At 41.4% G+C, this 25,320-nt stretch overlaps 1 protein-coding gene and 1 long non-coding RNA gene across 6 annotated transcripts in view; one reads left to right on the forward strand and one right to left on the reverse strand.

The window, feature by feature from the left end:
- The window catches only part of LOC110342416, a 36,071-nt gene extending 27,875 nt beyond the window's left edge, over positions 1-8,196 (reverse strand). For all 3 annotated transcript variants that reach the window (XR_005881583.1, XR_005881584.1, XR_005881582.1), the window contains exons 1-2: positions 7,924-8,196; positions 4,111-4,253 (exon numbers count right to left, since the gene is read on the reverse strand). This is a non-coding gene — a long non-coding RNA (uncharacterized LOC110342416). The remainder of the gene's footprint in view (positions 1-4,110; positions 4,254-7,923) is intronic.
- The window catches only part of Fyb1 (FYN binding protein 1), a 124,524-nt gene that overhangs the window by 19,775 nt on the left and 79,429 nt on the right, over positions 1-25,320 (forward strand). The window contains exon 1 of one of the 3 annotated variants that reach the window (XM_005077982.4): positions 16,267-16,424. The exons of the other annotated variants lie outside the window; for them this stretch is intronic. The gene's annotated coding sequence lies outside the window, so the exon portion shown is untranslated. Of the gene's footprint in view, positions 1-16,266; positions 16,425-25,320 lie in introns of those variants that run through there. 3 annotated transcript variants of the gene reach the window in all.

A 25,320-nucleotide genomic window follows, 5' to 3' on the forward strand; every position in this document is an offset into this window, starting at 1 on the left:
GGCATGGGGCAAATGAAACAAAAGCACCTACCGAGCAATCGCTCTCGCTCGCTCTCTCTCTCTCTCTCTCTCTCTCTCTGAGTCTAGTGGCTGTAAAGTTCTAAAGAAACCCAGAGCAGAAACAAACACCCTAGATTAGCCTATTGTAGGAGCCTCATTAACTTATGACACTGTCTACTGCTCAAAAGACCCCACTCTTCAATGCCTCTGAACCTATCAACCAAGTGCTTCTCTTTGGGTTTCCCTCAGCAGGTCTCCTTCCCCCACTTCAGTCTCTGGGAACTGTTTAGATCATGTGGGACAATAGGGAGTCCTCAGTTGAGCCTGTTTCACAACCCACAAGAATAAACCATCAACCAACTGTTGCCTCATTCTCAGGAACAGTTAAACTATTATGTTCAGCATCTATTTCACCTCACCCTCCCAAATATATGTCCCCATTCACAAGAAGACTGACAGATGCTTGTTGACTGTCCCTTTACCCAAGAAATTAACTGTGTGTGTGTGTGTGTGTGTGTGTGTGTGTGTGTGTGTGTGTGTATCACTATGGTCTCTATACACATTAGGGACATGCTCCCACTTCCCTCTATCTCTTGGTCTGTCTCTCAAACACACTTTTTAAAATACCATTACAAAACACGTATCTTCTATGATTAAATTTCTACTCTAGCATTTCACAAAATTTCAAAAAAAATGAAATAGATCAAAACTTTGAAGCTACCTAAGAGAACTAAGAGGACTTAACTTGAGAAGATAGGAACAATGAAGTGATGCCCGTTTCTGGAATATAAAACAACACATATAGGGCTCTGAGACTTCGCTGTCAGGATAACAGGGAAATGGAAATGTAGGAGGTTGGGGATAGGTGGGTCATCAGAGGGAAAGTACAAGGAGTTCTTGTCCCTGATAAAACTCCCACTGGGGCTTTATTGAACCTCAAATAATAAATAAATTCTCGGAACAAATGGTTGTAAACTGAAGCCATCCAGCAGAAAGAAAAGTGTTCACTGTAGCAGAAAGAATCCAGATAAACCAAACCCTAAGCCTCCTTCTCCTTGACCTGATCTTCAGATAGGGTGTGGTCTGTATCCTATGCCACATCAACAATGGCTCCTAAGTGTTATGCAAAAGCAGAATCAGTTTGGCCACTCCCATTTTGGGGGACACAGAGACACCTTTAGATATGAGAACACAGGAAATAGGGTAGAACTCCACTGCCCAAACCCAACATGAGCTCACTTCCCTACAGTTTTTCCAACAATCTCTCACTCCAGGTTTTAAGAGAAAAAGAATTTTACAACTTTAAAAATATTGAAATAAATAAAAACTTTTAGAGTACCTAAGAGAGCTGGGTCCTTAAATGTATAACACAGAGGAAAGCTAGCTTAGCCAGAAAATAGGCTGTAAGTGTGAGTTCTTACCTCTCAGCCTGCTCTTGCCAATAGACACTATGTTGTAAGTTTCCATTTGATTTCCCTGAAATAATAGACTGTAACCTAAGAATTATAAACAAAAATAAGCCCCTAGACTTACATTGTTTTTGGTCAGAATTTTTAAAGACAGTAGCAGAAATTATACTCTGATCGTAGGGAAAATAATATGGGCTAAGGGAGTGCGTTTCCAGAGGCATGGATTGGTATTGAAGTTTATGCCTCCTTCTGTCTCACCCATATCACAGAGTTACACATCTTGGAGACCCTAGGTGGTAATACTTCCTTGAGAGTGATTCAGTGGTAACCCAAAGCCCATGAACAAGCTGAGCAGTCAGCCAAGACCATAGTGGGTGGAGGAATGCTCAGCGTGTTCTAACCACCAAAAATGAAAAAAAAAAGTTTGCTACACATTCAGAAGGGCTGTGGTTCAGAATCTAGCTGTCAACTTAGAGGAAGTGGACATGAGCTCCCAGTCCTAAGTAATGAATAATCTATAATTGACACCCACTGGAAAAGGAAAATTAGTTTTTCCCAATGGAGTCTCACTGGGTATATCAAGCACACTTCAGGGCATACCCTGTACCACGGAGGAGTTGACCAACACAATACAAACTCAATTGTATTTTATAGAGTTTTTGTGTCCTTTCGCTTTGTTTGGGCTTTTTTTTTCTTAATAGTCTTTTGCTGTACATTTTGATTTCTGTTTTGTGTGTGTCTATGTGTGTGCTTCTTGTTTATGTATGTTCTTTAAAGACAGACAGAAGGGGGAGTGGCATACACCTTTAATTCCAGAACTCGGGAGGAAGAGATAGGGGGAATCTCTGGGAATTCAAGACCAATTTGGTCTACAGAGTGAGTTCCAGGATAGTCGGAACTACGTGGAGAAACCCTGCCTCAAAAACAAACAAAAAACCCAAACCAGATAGATAGATAGATAGATAGATAGATAGATAGATAGATAGATAGGTAGATTAAAGAGAGTGAAAAAGAACATAAAATTGGATGAGTATGAAGATGGGAGGATCTGGGGAGGAATTGAGGGAAGGGAAAAAACAAATTGAAGGAATATATTGTACAGAAAACTTTATCTTTTTAATTAACAAGACTATCTGTCAAAGCAAAGGTAAATAAGGCAGGTACTCCTGCTCTGATATCTTTGCTGTGGACTTAATAAACTTCCCAAACTATCTTACATTCCAACACTCAGTCTCTGGACAGACGTGGTGTCGATCTAATGGTGTCTTTGCAGACATGACCTGCCCATGGGAGTCAGAACTCTAGTTTTCCTCTTCATACACCCCAGTAACAGTTCCTTCTTTGACTATAGATTCCTCATTGTCCTTGTGCAGTGTTTGTTCACACAATAGCTGCTCATACTGTCCGTCCCTGGCAGGCAAATGAGTTAGCACACTGCTGTAAACACATGAATCCACCTTAGGCAAATAGTTAGATCTTTGTTCAATTCCAGCTAGATGGTGATTTCCTTCTAGAGGGAATTTCTAAAGACAGTCTCAAAAATATTCAGGTCAGGGGTTGTAGCTCAGGGATACAGCACTTGCCTGATATCCATGAAGCCCTGGGTTTGATTTCCTGTGTTGCAAAACGTTCACCTGACAATGTAAAGCATTTCCCCTCTCAAGTTTCATTATTACATTCCCCACAGTACTTTCATAGATACATATATGCATATATACACATCTATTTTTATATATGATGCATACAGTGCACACATGCCTATACGTGTATGACTTCACAATAAATATTACTTAGATTTAAAAAGCTATTTTGTGTGTGTGTGTGTGTGTGTGTGTGTGTGTGTGTGTGTGCTGAGATGCCCACAAAAACCAGAAGCCACTAGATTCCCTCAGAACTGGAGCTATATGTAGTCATAAGCTACCTGATAGAGATGCTGAGAAATAAACCTGGGTCTTCTGCAAGGGTAATATGTACTATTAACCACTGATCAATCTCTCCATTCCCTTCCCTTATCTTTTAATTATAAGTCCTGGATTTGATTTCCTGCATGGCAAAAAGTTCACCTGACAATGTAAAGCATTTTCCCCTCTCAAGTTCTATTATTACATTCCCCACAGTACTTTCATAGATACATACATGCATATATATACATACATATATGCATACACATTTTTGCATATGCTGCATACAGTGCATACATACATGTATCTGTATGATTTTACAATAAATACTACTTAAATTTAAAAGGTGTGGGGGCTGGAGAGATGGCTCAGAGGTTAAGAGCACTGACTGTTCTTCCAGAGGTCCTGAGTTCAATTCCCAGCAACCACAGGGTGTCTCACAACCATCTACAATTCAATCTGGTGCCCTCTTCTGGTATGTAGGCAAAACACTGTATATGTAATAAATAAATAAATCTTTTAAAAAAACTTAAAAAGTGTGTGTGTGTGCATGTGTGTGTGTATATGCGTGTGTGTGTGTGTGTGTGTGTGTGTGTGTGTGTGTGTTGAGATGCCCACAGTGGTCAGAAGCTAGATTCCCTCAGAACTGGAGTTATATGTAGTTGTAAGCTACCTAATGTAGATGCTGGGAAATAAACCTGCATCTTCTGCGAGAGTAATACATACTATTAACCACTAAGCATTCTCTCCGTTCCCTTATCTTTTAATTATAAGACATAATATTAAATTTTCTACCTTACCAGTTTTTAAGAAAGCAGTTCAACGTCCTTAAGTATCTATACATGGCTTCCTTCACTGTTCATTTTTATCTTTTGATGTTAGGGCAACAAATCTTCCTAAGTCTGGATTACATCAGTCAAGATAGCAGTTAGCCCTCCAATATCTGTAAAATTTTTCAAAGTCAGAATGTTTCTATATATTTGTTTAGGATGATGATGATAAATAATCCTATAGACTTAAAGCCAAGATTAAAGATAGGTTCATACCCACCAATTAATCCGCATCCTCTGAAAGGTATTTAGCCAAATAAATTGCTTATATTCCACTGTGGATACAGATGACCTCTGTGCCCAAGAAAACCCCCATCTTTTTCTTATTTGTTCTAACTTTTTTCTGTGCTGTTTATTTCCATGAATATTTCATATTCACAGGCACTGAAACATTTAAAACTGAACCTGCTCATAACCTATCATTACTGTCTTGTTCTTATTTGTTTCGTTTCTTGGCTTCAGTTTTGCTTTCAGGACAGGATCACATGAAGCTTCCCTCACACTTGTCACATAGTCCAGGCTGGCCACACAGTTTAGACTGGAATGTAGACCAGGCTGGCCTTGGATTTCTGATCCTCCTGCTCCTACTTTCCAATTGCTGAGCTTACCAGTGTGTGCCACACACCCGGCACCTGTCACATCTAAAAGTACAAGTCTTGTAATCATTTTAATGATTTGTCTTTCTTTATGTTCAGTCTGGTAACTTAGCGACTGCCAGAATGCCTGGCCATACCACACAGGAAATAATGGTCTGACTCATGAGTTGACCAAAAAGAAGCTACTTGTATCTGGGAGCATTTGCTTGTTGGAAGCACAGTGTTCTCTAAGGTCTTACTGGATCAAGATCTATATTCCTCTTAACCCTTAGTCACATGGGTTTGTGAGTTCAGGTAGAATCCATTCTTCCTTCAGTTGCAGGAGTAAAAATGATTTATTTTTGTTGTTGTTATTTTGTTGTTGTTGTTGTTGAGACAGGATTTCTCTGTGTAGCTTTGGAACCTGCCCTGGAACTCATGCTGTAGACCAGGCTGGTCTCGAACTCACAGAGATCCATCTGCTTCTGCCTCCTGAGTGCTGAGATTAAAGGCATGCACCACCACCGCCTTTTCGTCTTCACTTCTGCAGTTCTTGTCTTTTAGTCAAGGCCATGTGAGCTCAGCTTACTTTTAGCTAATAACACTTCTTTCCCATCTTCTAATTTGTGAATTAAAAGTTTGCTGTAAAATGGTAGTCCTTTGACTTTTCTATATAGGTCTCTGATTCCTCTGCTATTAAATACTGTCTGCATCTTTTTGTCCAACTGCATTGGGAACTTGTGACTATAAACTCAATCTCTGTAGTGTTTTAGGCTTTACTTTATCTCTATGAACATGAGATCTCGATTTCTGAATTTTCCTCAAAGCACTGTAATTTCTTTGGCCTACATGAGCCACACCACAACATTCCCAAGAGATTCGATGGACATTTCTTTTTTTATTTTGATTTTTTGATTATTTATTTTTAAGTTTAAATTTAGATTAGAAACAAGGTTGCTTCACAAGTCAGTTCCAGGTCCCTCTCCCTTTCCCTCCCCTCCTCCCGTGCCCTCCCTCAACCCCCCTCCATATCCCCTCATTTCCCCAGGGAGGGTGAGGCCCTCCATGGGGGTGTCCAGAGTCTGTCATTTCATCCAGGAACATTTCTTATCTTGATTATTTTTCTGGCTCTTTCATCAGAGATATGTAGTAGCCTGATATTTCAGTTCATAGATTATTATAATATCAAATATTATATTGTAATATTGTAACATCAAAAAGTTCCAGTGCTTCTTTTGGTTATTAAAACTTTAGAGTCTGGTGTCTCTTCAAAGTATAGAAATCTTCCCCCTCTTTAACGTCGAGAATGCCCAGGGGTTCCTAAGACACATTGGTCTCCTAGCTATTGTCTTCAGATGCATTCTTAGCTTTGAACTAAAGGAAGTTGTATATTAATCTTTTCATCAACCCAAATTTGAGCCTTAATAGCAATCTGAAAGTTTTGACTAATTATACAAGGAACTTTTAAAATCTAGTGGCACACCCAGATTTTCTCTAGTATCTGAGAGTTTTCAATAACAAATGGTTAACATTAGGTTCTAGGCTCCAGAACTGCACTCATTAGCCAACAATGCAGACCCTGGCCACATGCAGCGTTTGAATTTTAAATAATTGAAAGATCTGAATAGAGTGGCATATCCCTGATGTACCTTAATTAGGAGGCAAAGGAGGATAAGATCCCTTGGACCCAGGACTTGAAGACAACACAGCAAGATACTGTCTGAAACACGTTCCTAATTAACTTAAGATTCAGTTCCTCAGTTGCATTAGACACTTATCAGGTGTTCCATGGTGGGCTGTGGTTGTGGCTACCACATTGAACCACACCACTGTAGAACACTTCTATTTTTACCAAAAAAATAATCTGTCCATGATGTTGAACAGCATTGCTCCAAAAGCTTTATCACTGGTTTTGTTGCAAAATGTGTGTTGGATGCCATTTATGGCAGTTGATGTTGTATCTGTTTAATCCTCCTATATGAAGAGTTTATTCATCATTTATAACCTAACACAACACACTTAGTGCCTAACTCGTGCTCAAAAGCTTTTTAACAAGTGTTCACTGGATACAATTGGCACTCCTATATAACTGCCCAGTTATGTGGTGGTGTAACCGGAGTTTAAAAAGTCATCATTAAAGAGGCAGAAAGAAAAGCAAATAGTCCTGAAACAAGTAGTCTACACTTCACAAATTCTGCCAAATGTTAAATGTAAATCTGGGACAAACTCTTGACACCACTCTGTCCCCGATTACACAGCTGCAGATGACAGCTGCATCAAATCAGTCAAGAAGTATTTATTTTTGAAATGTGTGCTGACCCCTTTCTAGCCCCAAAGGGGAAAATGTCATCTTTGTTCATTTCTCAAGAAAACTATTAGAATTCTACACTGGCTACAAAGGCGAAAGTTGTTCCTTGAGGTGTTTACCCTAATTCCCTCTTTAAAGGTGCCGTCCTGTCTCTATTCCCAGTTATAAAGTGAATACAAAATCTATCACCCTCTTTTCTTACAGGAAGTTTAAATTGAATATTGAGTTTGTATTTATGAATTGCCTTTATGGATATCAGAAACTGTAGGGGCTGGAGGGATGGCTCAGTATCATGTTAAGTATGTTAATAGCACATACTGTTCTATACAGAGGACCTGGGTTCAGTCCCCATGGCCACACTATACAGTTCATAACTGCCTGTAACTCCAGCTCTGGGAACTCCGAGGCCTTTAGCCTCTGTGGGCACCTGAATGCATGCATGCACACACACACACACACACACACACACACACAAACAATAAAAACAAATTTTATTTTCCTATGAACCCTTCCTCAGAGTAGGACTATTAGAGTCAGACTTTAAGTCCCACAGGAGGTCATTACCTAAATGGAAATGATTAATAAATACCTGTTTATACATATAAATCAACTAATATTCACAAATAGCTCCTTGACTGGGATTAAGTCTTTTAAGTATCAAGAATCTAGTTTTATTTGATAATTTTAAAATTACATTTATTTGCTTATTTGTTTTGTGTGTGTATGTGTGAGTGCCATGACGCATGTGTAAGGTCAGAGACCCTGTAGGATTTGGATTCTCTCCTTCTACATTGTGGATCCTGAGATGCAACTTGGGGCACCAGGCTCAGCAGCCAGTGCCTTTACCTTCTGAGTCATCTTACTGGTTCACTGACAATATTTAAATAAAGAAATACATACCCCTAGGAACAACATAAGCACAAGGAGTGACTTTTGCTGAGATTCCTTATCTTTCCATATAAAATCACAGTAGCTGGCATGACACTGATGCGATGGGCAATGGAACCAAAGGGAAGACGCTGGTCACAGACATGGAAGTAAGCCTCTGGAGTCCATAGATGGTTCACATGAAGACCAACCGCAGGCAACAGGAAACCTCATGCATCCTAGAAAGCCATGGACTTACATCAACCGGAGCAGGGCCAAGGCAGCACTGATTCAAGTGAAGTTCAAGACTATTGGGAATTGCCTACTGCCTCTTTATGAGGTCCAGAATGCTTATGCAATAATGCTAAAGGGTCACTTTCCTTCTGGATTCTCATTCTCAAGAATGTTCAGTGCTTTTTCCAGAGACTACATGACCATGTGAAAAAGCAAGTTAAGATATCCTTCCATTTTCCAACAACATGTCTGTGTGAGGCCATTATCTTCAAATACATCATCAGAAACAATGTCAGGACAGATTAAATGCTGAGCAAACATGAGGACACAGCTGCTTTCTGTCATGCCAGACATTAAAGACATTTACAAAACTGTAAAACAAAGTGTGTTTAGGGGAAATCAGTTTTCATAAAAGTGATAGTCTTATTACTATTTAATGATTTGTTATTTTAAATGGATTAATAACAAACAAATGTTCTCAGAGATTACCAGTATCATTAGCAAGTTCTTTGGGGTCCTCCAGTAAGTTTTAAGTATTCAGTGCCAAGCTGAGACCAGTTTAAGATGGCTCTCCAACGTGAAATGTACAAACATGAGGTAACTAGCCTTCCAAACAATAGTTAACTGAAGGAGGGGAAAAGCAGAGATAACTGTTTCTCGGATGGCCAGATGCTGTTAGGGATGTAACCGTGCTTTTTCATCCAGTCAACTAACTACTCACAGCTTTATTGATGGCTACATCTAAGTCTTACATTTTTTCCCTCATAAACCAAACCATTCCTTTGCTTGGCCAAATATTTACTGGCTCCTTTCAGTTGCATGCACACTGTTTTTGTTTAAAAAAAAATAGTTACTTTACGATCCTGTGTTTACAATAGTTTTAAATGAGGAATTAATTTTAATTTGAAAAGACAGCTGGAACTATTAGCAGCCTGAGCTGAGGCTGGCTATGTGGAAATGTCATATGAGTAGTGTGTGTGTGTGTGTGTGTGTGTGTATGCGAATGTGTGAGTGTGTGTATGTGTGAATGTGTGGATGAGTGTGTGTATGTGAGTGTGAGTGTGTGTGTGTGGGTTATTGCAAGGAGCATGAGTAACCTGCTTAAGTCAGCTCTGTCTCAGCCTCCTGGAAGCCTATTGGTTTTTTACTTTCACATGACTTATATTTTGGGGTTAATGATACCAATAAAATTTACACCAAATCAGTGTTTTAAACATAACAAATGAAAATGATTTTGGTTTCTTGTTTGTTTGTGCTGACGTCTAGGGGTGGAACACAGGGCTTTGTCTAGGTCAAGGAAGTAATCTAATCATTGAGTTACAGCTTTAGCTACTACAGTGTTCATTTTGATCAAATGACTACTAAAGAAAATGGAAGGTGCCTGTGTGCACACGTACGTTCTTTTGAACAGATATCACTCCACCTCCTTCTTTCAGTAACCCTTGCCTATTCAGAGAGAGAGGGGTCATTGTTGTTCATTATTCTCTTATTAATCATTTTCCAAAATGCTCAGGGCCACACACTTGAAAGATAACCTCCTTCCTCTGTGTCCCTAGTTTCCCTTCTGTCTGAGTTAGGGTTACCATCACTGCTCAAGTCTCATCACCATTGTCAAACTCTGCTACTAATTCAGTGACCCTTACCTAGACTCCCCTCAAAAGCCTCATGCACAGGTTAATGTCACAGGGGTCCAGTGACAGAAGTCCAAACCAAAGAGAGAGAGCATCGGAGATGTGCTGACACCATGGGAATGTAGACTTCTCTGTTTCGGTTCCCCCAGAGCTGGCATGGAAGAATTCTGAAACTATTTGTCTCTGGACACTTCCCTATTAACACTTTCTCCCATCGCACCCACCCTACTCATTGTTCAAATAACATTTCAGGCTCCATCACCTTGTAGTGACTTCTTATGCCCACTCTCCTCCCTTGAGGCTTAGAACATATTGTATTCTATGTAATAGATGTTGCACTATGAATTTGTTTTTTTGAAATAACTTTGAACTTCAATCATTTTCCTACAGTTCCCCTTTGTCATACAAAACAGTATACTTGCACTCCCTGGGGTCCAAAGGTGGACATTTTTTGTGGGCAATATTTTGCATGTTTCACTGTAAGATGGCTGTGATCGGTTACATCGGACGTTGCAAAGCAGGGTTGAGAGCAGGGGAGATGGCTAGCAGCCTGAAGCACTTGTCACATAAGCCGGACAGCCTGAGTTTGGATCCTGTGAAACTATATGAAATTCAGATATAGCACTGTTTGTCTGTTATCCCAGCACTGCTACAGCAAGATGGCAGGCAAAGACAAGAGACTTTCTCAGAAACTCACTAGCCAACACCTAATGTTGACCTCTGACCTCCACATTTAGGTTATGGCATGTGTACGACCTAACACATGGACATGTACTCTCACATACACAAAAATAAATGTTTTTTTAGATATCTGAGAGATAATTAGTCCTAATGAATTCTGCTTAGACTCTCTGCAAACTGGTGTACCACCCAGGAGAGTTATTCGTTTCTGTTGTCCTTTCCCTTGGATATAGACAATGGCTAATTTCTCCTCCAGTTTTCTCACTTTGTATGCACTTGTCACCTCTGCACGAACTGGTCCTTCAGAACAGATGGGACTGAACATTATGATGGGTAGCCATGTGTCTGCCTTTCTTCCCCCAAGGAATGGTGTGCCCACAGCCCTGTCCCAGGCTCAGAATCCTTCTGCCTCCTGAGTCTGACCTTAGCAATACTAAAATACTCAGTCTACTATTCCAGAATCTTGAGTCCCTAGACTCTTCAGAGAGTCCAGGCCGTGTGTGCACCCTCACACAGTTACAGAACGCTCTACAGAACATTTTACTCTCATGTGCTTTACAGAGAAAGCTACCTTTAGCTAAAGGTACAAGGAATTATCAGTTGTGGTGCTAAAATTGTATCATATTATATCATTGATTGCAAAGCAATTGCCGGCTGAGGTCAGGCAGGTGACTTTAATTAGAGTACGTAAGCCACACCAGTTCTTCAGACCACTATGGGAGTAGACTCTTCTCAGACAGCCATACATCTGTCTGAATGTGAAAACACTGCAGTCTACATTTCCTTTTTCGATGTTATTGTTGTTCTGTTTTTTTAAGTACAATTATACAGAAAAGTTTAAACAATATTACACAAAATCCCTCATCCTAATCACTTAAATTTGTTCAAATTTTTAACATTTTGACACATCATACATACTTATATAAATTCTTTCCTGAGCCACATAATTTATGTGAAACAATAACTAGTTTCTTAGTGTTTTTTCAGTATGTATCTCATACAAATGATTATTAAACCTTTAAAGCAAAACAATTTTATATTATTTGATTGCTTATCTTGAAATCTCTTCAAGTCCAAACTATTTTACAATCCTTGTTTAATCCTTGTTTTATTTCAAATCAAGATCTAATGAATATTAAAACCTTGCTTTGATTATGTGCCATTAGCATACATTTCCCTTGATGCTTTAAATATACATTTGCTATTATTTGAAATTTTTATAGATGAATACAATGTATCTTGATCATTTCCACCCCTCATTCCACCCTCAGTTTCCCCCAGGACCCTACAGCACATTTCCTTCTCAACTTCACATGCTCATTTTATAATTAATTCATGTATTAATTTAACCCACAGAGTCCAATTAGTACTGCCCAAATGCACATTGATTTTGTGTCTTCCACTAGAGCATGGGGAACCTACCAGTGGCCATACTCTTAAAGAAAGGGGTTTCTTCCTTTTGCAGCAGCCATCAACTGACTGCCAATAGCTTCTCAGCTGGGGCTTCATGAGCTCCTCCTTCTGCCTGCTGGAGTTTTAACTCTCTTGATATCACACAGGTCCTGTGTAGATAACCACAGCTGCTGCAAGTCCAAAGGCAACATTTCACATCACTCCTGCCTTTCTCCGGATCTGTCTATCCCCTCTCCCATGATGGTCCCTGAGCCTTGGAGGAGGGTTTATATAGATGGTTGAGCATTCTTCTGTGGTTGAGCATTCACAGTAGCTTATTCTCACCACTTTGCACAGTAATATATCTTGGCATTAACCACTACCCACTGCAATACATCTATTCTCCGGTCAAGATTGGGAGCAGCACATCTCTATGACTGTAGCATAAATATTTAGATGGCCATAGGACAATATGATCATCTAGAAAAAAACACATCAACACTAGGTGTATTACTTCTTTAGTCAATGGCTTTTGACCATGATTATTGTACAGTCATGAATTCCCTTCAGAGGAGTAGGGCCTCAAGTCCTATCAAGGTAGTGGTTGGTTACCCCTACAGACAGTCTTACTATATTACACCAGTGAGTGTGTCTTGCCTGGAAGATTGGTATTATGACATTCAGGGACTGGCACTCCATGAGATCACTGATATCTTTTCTCTCTCAGAAGCCTACCTAGCAAGCACCTTTCAGCACTGTGAAAGCTAATCAACAGGGAGAGTTTCCTGGTCAGTTCAATTCTTATTTCTCTGGGTCCTGAAACCAAAGTGAGTGGTATCTTCAGCAATAGGATCTTACCATCTAGTTGAGGAGGGCAGTCAAAAGCCATTCTATTGTTCTGGAGTCTCTCTGACCAATAACCATAGGGAGGTAATTCGTGAAGTCCAATGACTACTATTCTAAAGACACAGACAAATTAAGAACCATACCAATGACAATGTCTAACGAAACCAAGACAAAGATGTAACCATATGTTGTAGCAAGTACTCTAATGGGGAAAAGGGAGGCTTGAGTATGAGGTGAAATATGAGCTGAGCTTAGATACAGATGTCAGGCAACCCATGTGAAGACAAGAGTGAGGCAGGTGTGGACATAAGGGAAGAGGGCCCATGTGTGACTACAGATGTGTTCCAAATCAGTGAGAGAAAAACTCACTTGTCTTTGAGGGCTTGGAATACAGTTCAATGGTAGAGTGTTTGCCTAGCATAAGGTCAATAAAAAGAGAGGGGGGGGGAGTCGGGTTACTTTTATCCTGATGGTTGGAATGCTAATGAAATGCTTTAAGCAGACACAATTCATTTATCCCAGGAAGATCTTGATGACAGTCAAGGATCCCATTTGAAGAAGAGCAGTTTAAGGCTTTGTCAGACAGAAAGTGAGAGGGGCAGTGCTCAGTGTGGGAGGAGAGTGCTAAATTCCAAACATCTCTGGGAGGCTTATGGGCTGGGCCAAACTGACAGGAGGTGAGAATGTGAGTCAGAGAAAGGAGGCTAAGGCAGATTGCTACCTCAAGCCTGTGTCACATGTCGCAACTGAACAGAAATTCTTGGGGCACTAAGAGAAAAACTTACCCTGACATATTCACCTGATTAGAAAATTGGGAATAAGAGTCTCAGCAGGGACAGGGGGATCTGACTCATAGAGGACAAGAGACTAATACAGAACACGGTGAGCTGTGGGGGCAGGGCAGGGGCCAAACCATACTGGGCCTCTGGGTGCATACTGCCAGGTAAAGAAACTTGCTAACCAAATCGAAAGGGTGGAGCCAGCAGGAAGGGAGGGAGCATTGTGGTTTTGTTGAAAAGTCATCCCTGTGACCTCTGTGACCTTCAGGATCCCTTTGCCCCACTAAAAAAAGAATCTGGTGAAAACAATTCATCAAGAAGGGAGAAAAATTGTTTCAGTTCTTGAATCGTCTGTTTTAAGCGTTTTCTCTGTTTTAATTTCCTCATACTTCCAACCAAATGCTATAGTACATGTTGTGAAAAGATAAATTCTAGATGAAACAAATTAAAGTTCATGGAGGGATCATAAATCAGATGTTAATCCTCCCATGTAGCCCCCTTCCATTCTCTTTCAAATTCATAGCCTCTTTTTTCCATTGCTGCTACTTGTATATATTTCTAAATATGTAAGTAAAACCTGCTCAGTCTGCATAATGCTACTTATATGTATATATTTCAGGGCTGGCCATTTGGTATTGGATAATTAATTTGTGTTTTCCCTGGGAAAGCCTATTTCTCCTGCTTTCAGCGTTTCATAGTGACCTGCCATTCTTTGTGTAGGGTGTAGGGTGTAGGGTGAGGTCTCACGAGCTTTCTTCTATCCAAGTTGGGTTTTTGTTTCTTCAAAGATTTGAGATTTTTATATATACATACATATATTTCACCATAGAGTCAGAAGAGGGCATCAAGATGCTCTGGAATTGGAGTTATCATAGGCAAATTGTGAGCCACAATGTGGCCACTGAGAACCAAACCCAGATCCTCTTAACCACTGAGCCCTCTCTCCACCCCCAGACCCCTAAGTTTTAAGTCTTGTTCTCTGATGCAAATGTTTTTCCAGGATCTTTAAAAAGCTTTAAACTCCAAAGCTGCCCAGAGAGTTTCCCAGCTTTCTCAGAAGCAAAATAAAGAACAGATTAAAACAATAATCCTGAGGTTAAAAGAAAAGGCCCAAGATGGCAGAGGAGAGCCACTGAATTTTTGTTTTGGGTTTTGTTTTCACACATTACATGGGAGCCAATCGTGCATGGTGTGAGTTATAATGTTTCTCTTTATGCGAAAGTTTTGAGGTAAGGAATAGGAAATGACCACAGAAGTCAAAGAAAATCAGCAGAACCCATACCTGTTCTCTGCTTCCACATAACACACTGTCATCTTCATTACTAGTGGTGGGTCTGGGCATCTTAGAGCCTACCACAGCATTAGAGGGATGTGCTTCTCTGACAAACTGTGATCTGAACACACTTAGCATACAAGCTCTTAACCAACATGCAGATGTCATGCGCTTTCACCGAGACATACATTCATTTGAACATCAACGGCTACACGTTAATCTTGGGAGTGGAAGGGTGTGGCTCGGCTGCCACATCCATGTCTTTCCTGAGCGTTAGAGGAGAACATGGTGCTATCAAACTGCACTCAGATCCCTGGGACAGAGGAGCCCATTGGCCCTGGACCAGATGATTTCATTCTCAAATACATCAGTAGCGACTTTAAATGCAGACACAGTATAACTAGTACAATCACCAGCACCAGATGACCACAGACTTGAAATATGACTGACTTGGCCATTGGTTAACCTATTTGAAGACCCAGGATAGTAACTAACATTTTCAATTGAGTGCAAATGTTACCATTGCTAAAAATGAAACAGCATTAATAAGTTCTACTTCTAATGTAGAAACAGAGGGGCAAGCTTATTGACAGGTAACGGGCGTGAACAGGAATCATTTTCCTGTCAGATGGAATGGGCACGGATTAGAGGCAGAAGAATTTAGCTGAGTAATAAAGAAGGGATATTGATATCCGAAGCAGGCATTTGATCCTGGGAGTGATAATGTTGGGAGTAAAAATGTTCCCTCACTTCCACTATACACCCTCCCAACTCAGTAGCTCCTCTGTATTGACTTGTGGAGTACAATACAGCAGCAGAGGATGGGACAATAATGGTTCAGGTGTCCTACCTCAGAGATAGAGACAGTCATTACTCGCTTAAAGTCACTCCTGTGGGAGTGGGAACCCTGAACACTTAGCAACATGTTCAGAAGTACTGAGGTGTTACCTCAGATTGTGTGGCAGATGGGAGGTCTGATACAGATCTGAGAAAACTTTGAGAGATTTTATTTTTATCCAATTGCAAAGATTTCCCTGTGACTTATCAAAGATTTCACTGGGAAGTAACCACAAAAACAATGAAAACCGTATATAGTATATCAGTTTCTCTCTAAACTTGTCTTGTGTATGGTGTGTGTTCGACATGTACGTATGTTTGTGCATATAGGCACAGGTGAGCACATTCCCTGGCATGCGTGAGGACACCTCTGGTGTTGGATGTCACCGTTCATCTTGTTTGAAATGTGGTCTCTTTTACGATCACCACTGCATACACCAGGCTGACAGGACTAGGAGCTTCCTAGCTTGCCATAGGAATGTTAGGATTGCATACATTGGTGACTGACAGAACTTTGGTTTCACTCTTTTGAATATCACATGGTTGGTGGGAATGTCAGCAGAAGTTTACGGGCTGAACAGACACTTTTCAGTTCCCATCTTTTCCCCCTTCTTGCTCAATATCCTGAGGACGTAATTGAGCTTTTCTGTGTGTGTCAGCCTGGCACAGGGAGGAAGGGGCAGCTCATTCAATTATTCCCCTACACACAGTCCTTCCAGGCATCAGAATATGCCGCTATTTCTTGGAGTTTGCATGCAGGACAGGTACAGCAGCTAAAAGCAAGGGGATCCAAGGCATGGCCCCCAGGAAAAGCCACTAAATGAGCCTATCCACCTTCCTACATTCTTCTGCAGCAACCAGGTAACAAGTATGCCTTTCACATCAGTGTGTGGATTTTTACAGCAGGGAATGATGCCACCTCCAATTCCAACAGGACGGATGGTGTTGGCTGAGTAAGTGAAAGAAAGGCATGTTCTATTGGAAGACAGCACAGGAGATGGACATCAGATGCTAAACCTTAGACTTGTCTTAGCCAGAGGGTGAAAGCAGATAGAAAACACAGCCAGGAACCTGTCTATCCCTAGCTGTGACTTGACGGCCTCTTGCGCCTTGCAAACCTCTAGTCTTGCAACAGAGCCAGAGGCATGGCCCTAATGCTTGCAGAGCTGGGCACCAATGACTTGCCCCATTCTCGCTCTTAACAAATGTGGGTTTGTCCTGCTGGTGGGGTTGGGGGAGCTACATTCAGTTTCCTTCAAACTCTAAGATATGGCATGGCATGGGGTTTCTATGAGATTCCCATACCAACAAAGGAAAGAGGCTGTAGCCAATGACCCTCATTCTCAAAGAAGGCCCTGGCAAACTGGATAGATAATGACTAACAACTACCAGTCAACCAAAGAAGACATTGAGAACGGCTAGTGAGTACAGATTTGGGTTGCAGGCTCTGGTTTTCTTGTACAGCTGCTGCTTTTGAAGAATGTGTTAGGCCTTTTTTCTCCCCCTTTTACTAGAGTTATAGTGGAGTTATTGGAAGAAATTGGACATAGATTCTGCCTCCTATCTGCCGAGTAACTCTGAAAGAGCTATATAATGTCTGTAAGTTTTCTTCTTTAACAAACAGATGTAATGATCATACTGGCCTCATGAGTTTGTTGTGGGGATAAAGTTACATATTGAGTAGTAATATGTAACTTTAAATTATTGCCACTTGTAAGAAATGTATATTGGCACCAGGTGTAGGCTTGCTCATATGGAAAAATAAAAGACTTTCAAAGCCATAGACAGATACAGTTTTTCTCTCCCTGCTAGGAGGGAAACTTATTGAGGAGACACATAGATCAACACGTGCACATACAAGATCAGGCACACACTTCAATGAGTCTAAGGCCCCAAGAAACAAGCCACAAACAACAGGGAAGGGAACAGATGAAGCTGTTCTTTCCAACACAATCCCATCTTTAAAACCTTCTACTCAAGGCAACCATTAGTATCCAGGGCATTGTAGCCAGTCCCAGGAACACCATTTGAGAAAGCTGGATTTTTTTAAAAAGCTGGATATTTTTTAAAAAAGGCTGGCAGTACTTCACTTCCACAGATTGAAGTCATTGTTACCTCCTTGTCATCTCCATCTCTTTAACTCCCATTTGGTTCCTAATCTCTCCCTGCTTCTTCCTGGGAACCAGAAAACCCTGTTGTTTCTTTCTTGCTTCCTCCAGAGTAGTGGTAACCTGAGAAATGCTGGTCTTGAACATTGGCACTGCCTCAAAGAGCTGTTATACTGACATCTAGTGGCCAAAAGACTAAGTGCACAAGATGACCAGGAAGGTCTCAGCAGCTTGGATGCAGTTTTCAGCATCTCACTTGCATCAGAAGTTACCCAAGTGGGGAACTTTGGGGATGTGTCTGAGCCACGCATTTGTCTGAAGTTGTTCCAGGAGATGCCTTGGGGGCAATATTTCTAAGAACAAGAGTACACATATAGAAAACCATGTCTTATTAGAAGGTTTGGGCTCTCTGGCTCCTGCGGTGTGGGTAAGGATTGGGAAGATCCATTTGGTTTGCGTTAGACCATGTGTCGTCTGTGAGTAGTGGGGAAAGGAATAGGGTGTCTGTGCCTCCGTTTCTTAATTGAGTTAAATAGAACTTTGTTTAGGTGATGCCCACAAACCTCCTGGCCCAGACCCAGCAAGAAAGTAATCCACAAATCATCTGCTATCTGTCAGCTGCTGTCAGTACAGCTACCGATACTACAGTGAGGAGGGCAGTGTATGAACAAGGTGGAGATGCAGAATGAGGTCCCGTGCAGCATCAGGACAGGTCCCTCACTCTGCTGCTTTCCTGTAAAACTGTGGGGCATTGAACCGCCCGGTGTTTAAGGCTTTGTTTCTTCCTCAGAAACTGTGATTCTGTGCTAGGCTCACCAGTTTATCTGGTTTGGCTGACAAACCAAATTTTACCTCCTTTCTTGTTGCTAAAGCTTAGGGATATGGTGGTTCTCAATTACTGCACAGTTGCTGAGTACCAGAGGAGCTGCAATAGCCTCTACACAAACCACCAGAACAAGAGAAGTATGCTTCCAGACAGAGCTCAGAATCCATTAGAAAGCTGTAGAAGCCAAAAGATATTTTTGTATCAGAAGCTAGTCTGGGAATTCTCTGGTAATGTGGGATGCCCCAGACTCACTTTGCTGGTGGAGCTCTGCTAACCAACCTAGCTGCAGAAACAGTAAACAAGAAAAGCTATGAGGCTGTATAAGCTCAGCGCATACTTTGTGTGATGGTTAATCCTAACTGTCAACTGGATTGGATTCAGAGTCACCATAGAAACAAGTCTCTGGACATACCCATAAGAGACTGTCTGATTAGGTTAATTAATGCGGGAGGGCCCATTGTGATCTGACAGCCCAGAACACCAAAACAGAGGCAAATTGAGCTGAGCACAAGCATCCATCACTCCTTGCTTCTTGATTGTGGATATAATGTGACCAGATGCCTAATCTCCTGCCTCCATAACTTCTTAGCCATGGTGGACTATACCTTCAAAAGCTGTAAGCCAAAATAAGCTGTTCCTTCTTTTCCTACATTGCTTTTTTTCTTCAGGTATTTTGTTGCCACGATACAGTAACTGACTCTCAGATAACCACCTTGCTTGGGCATGTGTCCTGACAACAGGTCCAAACAGCGTATGACCTTGGTTGGGCAGGTTAAATGCCACCAAGTCCCCTCTGTTTATGACTAATCATCAAACACAGCTGGTTGCCACGTGGGGAGAAAAGGATAGCAGCAAACAGTGATCCTGTAATGTAATCATGAGAGGAACTCTTTCTGCCCTGCTCTCTGAACCGCATCCATGTAAGCACTTCGACTCTCATAGAAATCTAGCACACAGTATTTCAAAAGGAAGCACGTATCTTGGTTTCTAGTGATTTCTGTTCCAAAATACCACAAACTGTGGCTTGTAACAACAGAAGGAAGTCTTAAGTCAGAGTGTCAGACAGAATCAGGTTCTAATGGCTCCGTCCTTCAAGTTGGTCTCCCATCAGGCCAGTCTGGTATTGGAGTCCTCTTGATCAAGGACCTTCTGAAAGCAGTCAGTTTCTACATTCTCCATCCTTCTTAAGAGCTGATGCACCATAACTCCCCAAGATTTGATGTCTAGCTTTGAACCTCTACCAGCATCTTCTACAGATTTGTGGGAGGCTGTCCTCCAGGCATGGGAGCAGCAGGAGAGAGGAAAGGGGGGGGGAAGGGAGAACAGAAAGAGGGGGATATGGGAGGTGGCAGGGACCTTTTAAAAGGGAACATAGTGAATATGCACAGGTGGTGATCTTAGTGGCTGCAGCTAAGGCTGTTTCCTGACAGAACCCCAAGGACAAGTCAGTACAGATGCCTGAATACTAACAGTGTGTGTGTGTATGTGTATGTGTCTGTGTGTGTGTGTGTGTCTGTGTGTGTGTGTGTGTGTGTGTCTGTGTGTGTGTCTGTGTGTGTGTCTCGGTGTCTGTGGTGTGTGTGTGTCTGTGTGTGTGTCTGTCTATGGTGTGTGTGTGTGTGTGTGTGTGTGTGTGTGTGTGTGTGTGTTTGTTTGTTTGAGAGTTTAAGGCTGGTGGAGAATCATAGATTCCTACTCCAGAACTCTTCAACCTTATTCATTGAGTCAATCTTACAATCAAACCCGGAGCTTACCAGTGGGACTTGTCTCGATAGCTAGCTTGCTCTAGGGGTGCCACCTCTGTCTTCCACGGCTGGAACTACAGGCAGCCACCATCTCCATGTAGCCTTTACACAGGTCCTCAGGCTGAGCAGGCACTTTAACCACTGAGGCGTTTGCCCAACCCCACTGACTTAAACTATGTAAGTACACAATTCTGCATCACATACATTCACATTTCGGTGCAGCCCCCACCATCCCTTGAGGAACATTTCATTTTTCCCATCTGAAACTGGGCATCCATTAAGGGTTAACTCCCCATTCCAATCCTCCCCAGCCTCTGGCAATCACCCTGCCTGTGTGAATCTGACTGTGCTGGGTACCTCATGTAAATGGAACCACATGATGTTAGTTCCTGAGTGACCAATTTAGTTCACTTAGTCAAGGGTCTTCAGAGGTTATGAGATAGCATGTGCCAGAATTTTCCTCCTCTTGTATATGGAATTTTGCACTTAATGACATGTTATTCTTCCCAATAATAGAATTAGAAATAAGACACCAGAATACATCAATTTTTTGCTAAACACAGGAGTAAATGGAGATAAAGAACAGGCAATAAGCTACGTGAGATATATTAGATTCAATTCATACACAGTGGATGTCTAGAACTCTCAAATAGGATGAACCAATATCTTGATGAATGAATGAAATGGTGAGTGAGTGAATGAGAACCCTGAGCAGATGAAGTCAGAGGCCCCTTGGAAAGGTGAGGGAAAGAGGATGGCTGGGTACACAAGATGTATGCCACAGGAAGTGTGAAATGGAGAGCATCACAATTTTAATGAGAAAGGGTGTGATCCAGTGAGGAGCCCTGTGACACCAACGGTGAAGGAAGCAGCTTAGCTCCCACAGAGGCTTGTCACTGTGCCAGAGAGAGAAAGCAAGAGTTGTCAGGTGAGTGTAATGCTGACGGCTGACACTAAGTAGAGGTGTTATTGAAGGTGATCATATTGAAGGCTGACACTAAATACTGCATGTGTTTCCTTCAGAACGGGAAGAGACAGAATGGGATGGGGTCTGGAAGGAAGGTAGGAAATGAGACAGAAGTGTCTGCATTGTCACAGTCTGTGGATTAATAGTTCAAAATGCCATCTGTTTCTGTTCTGGAACCTTCCACACACCACTTAATGTCTGTTTTTTACTTTGCTTAAAACTCTGAATCCCTCAACAAGCAGCAGTTGCCACCTGTCTTACTTAGTTTGCCATCTGAGCAGATCTCTTGCCTCAGACTAGCTTCTCAGTCAACAGGATGTTTATTATGTATTTAGCAAACTGTATTTTCTCCTGCTGGCTTTAGAAAACAATCACAAGAAAGACTAGCTGAAAGCTATGACAATTGGAGGCTTATCCTATGTTATAGGATAAGCAGTAATCCTCCCAAGACTCAAATCGGCAACAGACAACATATGTGCAAAAACTTTTTATCATTATCTATAAGATCAATAGTTAAAAAGTAAATTCTTCAAAGGCAATCTTCTAGTTTCACACACTTTGATAATGTAAGTTAAAGGAACTTTAAAATCCTAAGCAGATTATTTACACACACACACACACACACACACACACACACACACATATATATAAATTAGAAAAGCAAGCCAAGCACCTATAGTAGGACTGTTCATCATCCTCTGTGAGCTCTGTACCCCATCTCTATTCATATCAATAGTATGAAAGACACACAGAAAGTTGTGTTTAACCCCTTCTGTTATTTATGCTAAAGTCTTTGGAGGTCATGACAAACTTAAGACAGTGTGTATGAGGCATCTAAGCAGATAACAAGGAAAAAGAAGAGTGACAAGTTAGAGATGTCCAAGTTCCTAGTCTTTGAGGGGGCATGTGAAAACCCTACTGATTGACATACCTTGAGAATGCAAAACAGTTAGTTGGGAGCCAGATCATCGGCATCAGGGCTTTATGGCTTACTAAATAAACCCTCTTGCTTCTTTCCCCTCCAATTACAAAGCAGAAACAGGCAACGGTCCTGGTTTTAACAGGTGCACCGGGTAGCATTAGAGCCAATGCTACAATGTGATACCCACAGAAATTCTCTGACAGTGTCTTCAGGTCAACCTACCATAAAGAAATAGACAAACACACACAGCCTTGGGAGAGCCAATGGGTGCCTGTTGTATTTTTCCAAGGGCATTTTCCCTCACAGTGTAAGCCACTGGGGATATGGGATTGCTGGCTGGTGGCATATCAAAAAAGCATCTCGACCTTCACATGTGGAAAGGGTTGTCACAACTAAGGCTGTCACTGTGGCTTCTGCCACCAGCTCCTCCCACCCATGCCTGCACTCTGCAGCAGTAGGCTCCTGCTCTCAGGAACTTAGTTTGTGGTGAGAGACGAGTTCCCACATCCTGTTGAAAAGGGGCCTTGTGCTCACTCCAGCCTCAAAGGTTCAGCTAACTGGAACTCACAACCTTCCTTTTGCAATGGGATGGAAATGTTAGAATGGATTCGTGCCTGAGGTTAACCGAGAAGTGAAGAGATAATCTCCCAGCTCCTCTGTGATCAGTCACAGAGAAGTTCAAGTAAAATTCAGTCCATCAGCCAGTGTATTTAATGTTACATCGTGGGAGAAAGCTCCAGGCCAGAAGGGAATGTTTGCACGGGAGGAGGCATATTCTTAAAGAGGGAAAGGAAAATAAAATCAGTTCCTTGTTTTTATATCTCACCAAGTAGACAGTGTACATACTACATATGCAAATTATAATTAGCTAAATGTTTGTGCCATGCTATTGGAGGGAAATAAATCTCATTGTAAGTCTGCTGTTCTGTATTGGGGTTTACCATCTTTGTGTTTGATTAGGGTTTGTCATAAGTATTACACTTCATCTTCCTTCTACAAAGCAAACCACTATGGCTGAAAACTATTTCTCCATGTTTGTTGGATCTTCTTGAATCTATTACATTTCCATGAATTGCTTTCTACTTTGAGATGCAAAACCTCTCCAGATCGGAGAAGGATTTCTGTCTTCTCTGTGTTTTGTTATTTTTATGGGCTGTATTCAATGGAGTGCTTCATACATTTGAGGGACCTCATCATCACCAGCATAAAAGCTGGTCCTCTCTAGTCCTTGCTCTCTCCTGCTTCTTACTCCTTGTGTGCAATCAGTTAAGCCTTAGAAAGGACTCCCCTTAGAACTTTATACACAAGCCCCTCACAGCCTCATGTTGTTCTTTGATGTCACTGTACCTGTGGCCATGATATTGGCAGTCATACCAGGAGTAAGAATGAATGGTGTTCAATGGAAAGAACCAGCAATTCAGAACAAGTGAGTCAAAATACCACCACATAAGCCAAAAATTTATCAACTAACTTTTCAAAAATTGAACAAATGATTATTATTAACTTATGTTTCCCTAGGGATTAAGCACATTATAGAACATCATATGAAGACGTTTCTTTCTTTTGTCCATTTTGCCCAGGATGGAATAACGACACCCACAGAGATGATTCATTCTCCTCCTACTTTAATTCCCAGAACAATGAACACATCCTTTTGTTTGTTGTTTGCTTGTTTTGTTTTTGGGGACAAGGTTTCTATATTTAGTTTTGGTTGTCCTGGATCTTGCTCTGTAGACCAGGCTGGCCTCGAACTCATATTCACCTGCCTCTGCCTCCGGAGTGCTGTGATTAAAGGCATGCACCACCACCACCTGGCACAACAAACACATCTTAACAAGGTCAAAATTGAGTTTCCAAGTTGCTTTAGAGTTTCATTAGTTATCTATTGTTTGTGGATCTTTTATTTCCTTTGCACTTTAAGATATACACAAGCAATTGGAATGTGGCTTAGCAGTACAGCACTTGTCTCATATTCACAATTCCCTTGGTTAGACTGTGTCATTTGTACTAAGTTATTTGTCTATGGTCATCAACATTTAGCTTCAATTTTAACAGGAATAGCTAGTTTTTTTGTTTGTTTTTGTCATTGATGAAAGAAGACAACAATGATTAAGCATTAATCGTCTCGCATTCTGGTTTCATTACAAATAGAGTATATATTCACTGTTTTTACTTTAAAAGGGGGCAGAGGATGCTGGTGAGTTGGTTCAGTGGATAAAAATGCCTGCCACCAACCCAATGGCCTGAGTTTGGTCCCACCCTGACTCCTGAAAATTGTCCTCTTGTGGAGTTCAAGTTGTTGATGTGCCAAACACACCAGTGAGCTTGGCTCCACTCACTGTTTCTTCAAGGGCCCCACAGAGGAACCCATTGCTCTTTCCTTCCCCATCTTTCAGCATCTAGTGAAAATGCTCAAGATGACGGTGAATCAGAACCCATTGCTCTTTCCTTCCCCTTCTTTCAGCATCTAGCAAAAACTCTCAAGATGACGGTGAATCAGACTCACACATGATAATTCTGTGTGTAATTCATAAGTGTGCTTGTTTGAAGACACATTAATGTCAATAATTTCAATATTGGCTCTATCTGGAAAAGACAATGTTATATTATGAATGAATTGAAAACTATTGTGATGGCAGAAAAATCAGTGAGCATGTGTTACATTCAATTCTTGATCCATTTGTTTATATTTTTTGTCAGTTCAGAGCTAGGGACCAAACTCAAGGTCGTGTATTTGCTAAGCAAGTGCTCTATCACTGAGTCAGATACCTAACCACTTGTGTTAGCCCATTTACCAAAACAAGCAAAAACCCAGTCAACGGTGGGATTAGAGTTCTGATTTCAGAGATGAAGAAAGCGGACTTGGAAAATGCCATGTTATGTAGTAAAATCAAGGCTTGCGCCTCAGTCAATGACTTCAGGGCCTGTGCCTTTAGCTCAGACACTTGCAGGGTCTCCTGGATCCAGACTAGCAGCCTAGACTAAAGTTTCCATTCTAAATCCACAACTTCCATATTTTCAGAACTAAAAATAATGTGTGGTATTTGTCAATGGTCAGGGGTATTTCAAGGGTTTTCCCCTGTGATGGGCAAGATGTGAAGCTGCTCCGACAGAGCAGGGCTCGGTTCCCCGGCAGTGCAGAGAGGAGGGACAATAGATGATCAGGTTTCTTCTTTACACAAAAACAGG

The sequence above is a fragment of the Mesocricetus auratus genome, unplaced genomic scaffold, assembly GCF_017639785.1.
Source record: "Mesocricetus auratus isolate SY011 unplaced genomic scaffold, BCM_Maur_2.0 Super-Scaffold_100015, whole genome shotgun sequence".
Taxonomy (NCBI): domain Eukaryota; kingdom Metazoa; phylum Chordata; class Mammalia; order Rodentia; family Cricetidae; genus Mesocricetus; species Mesocricetus auratus.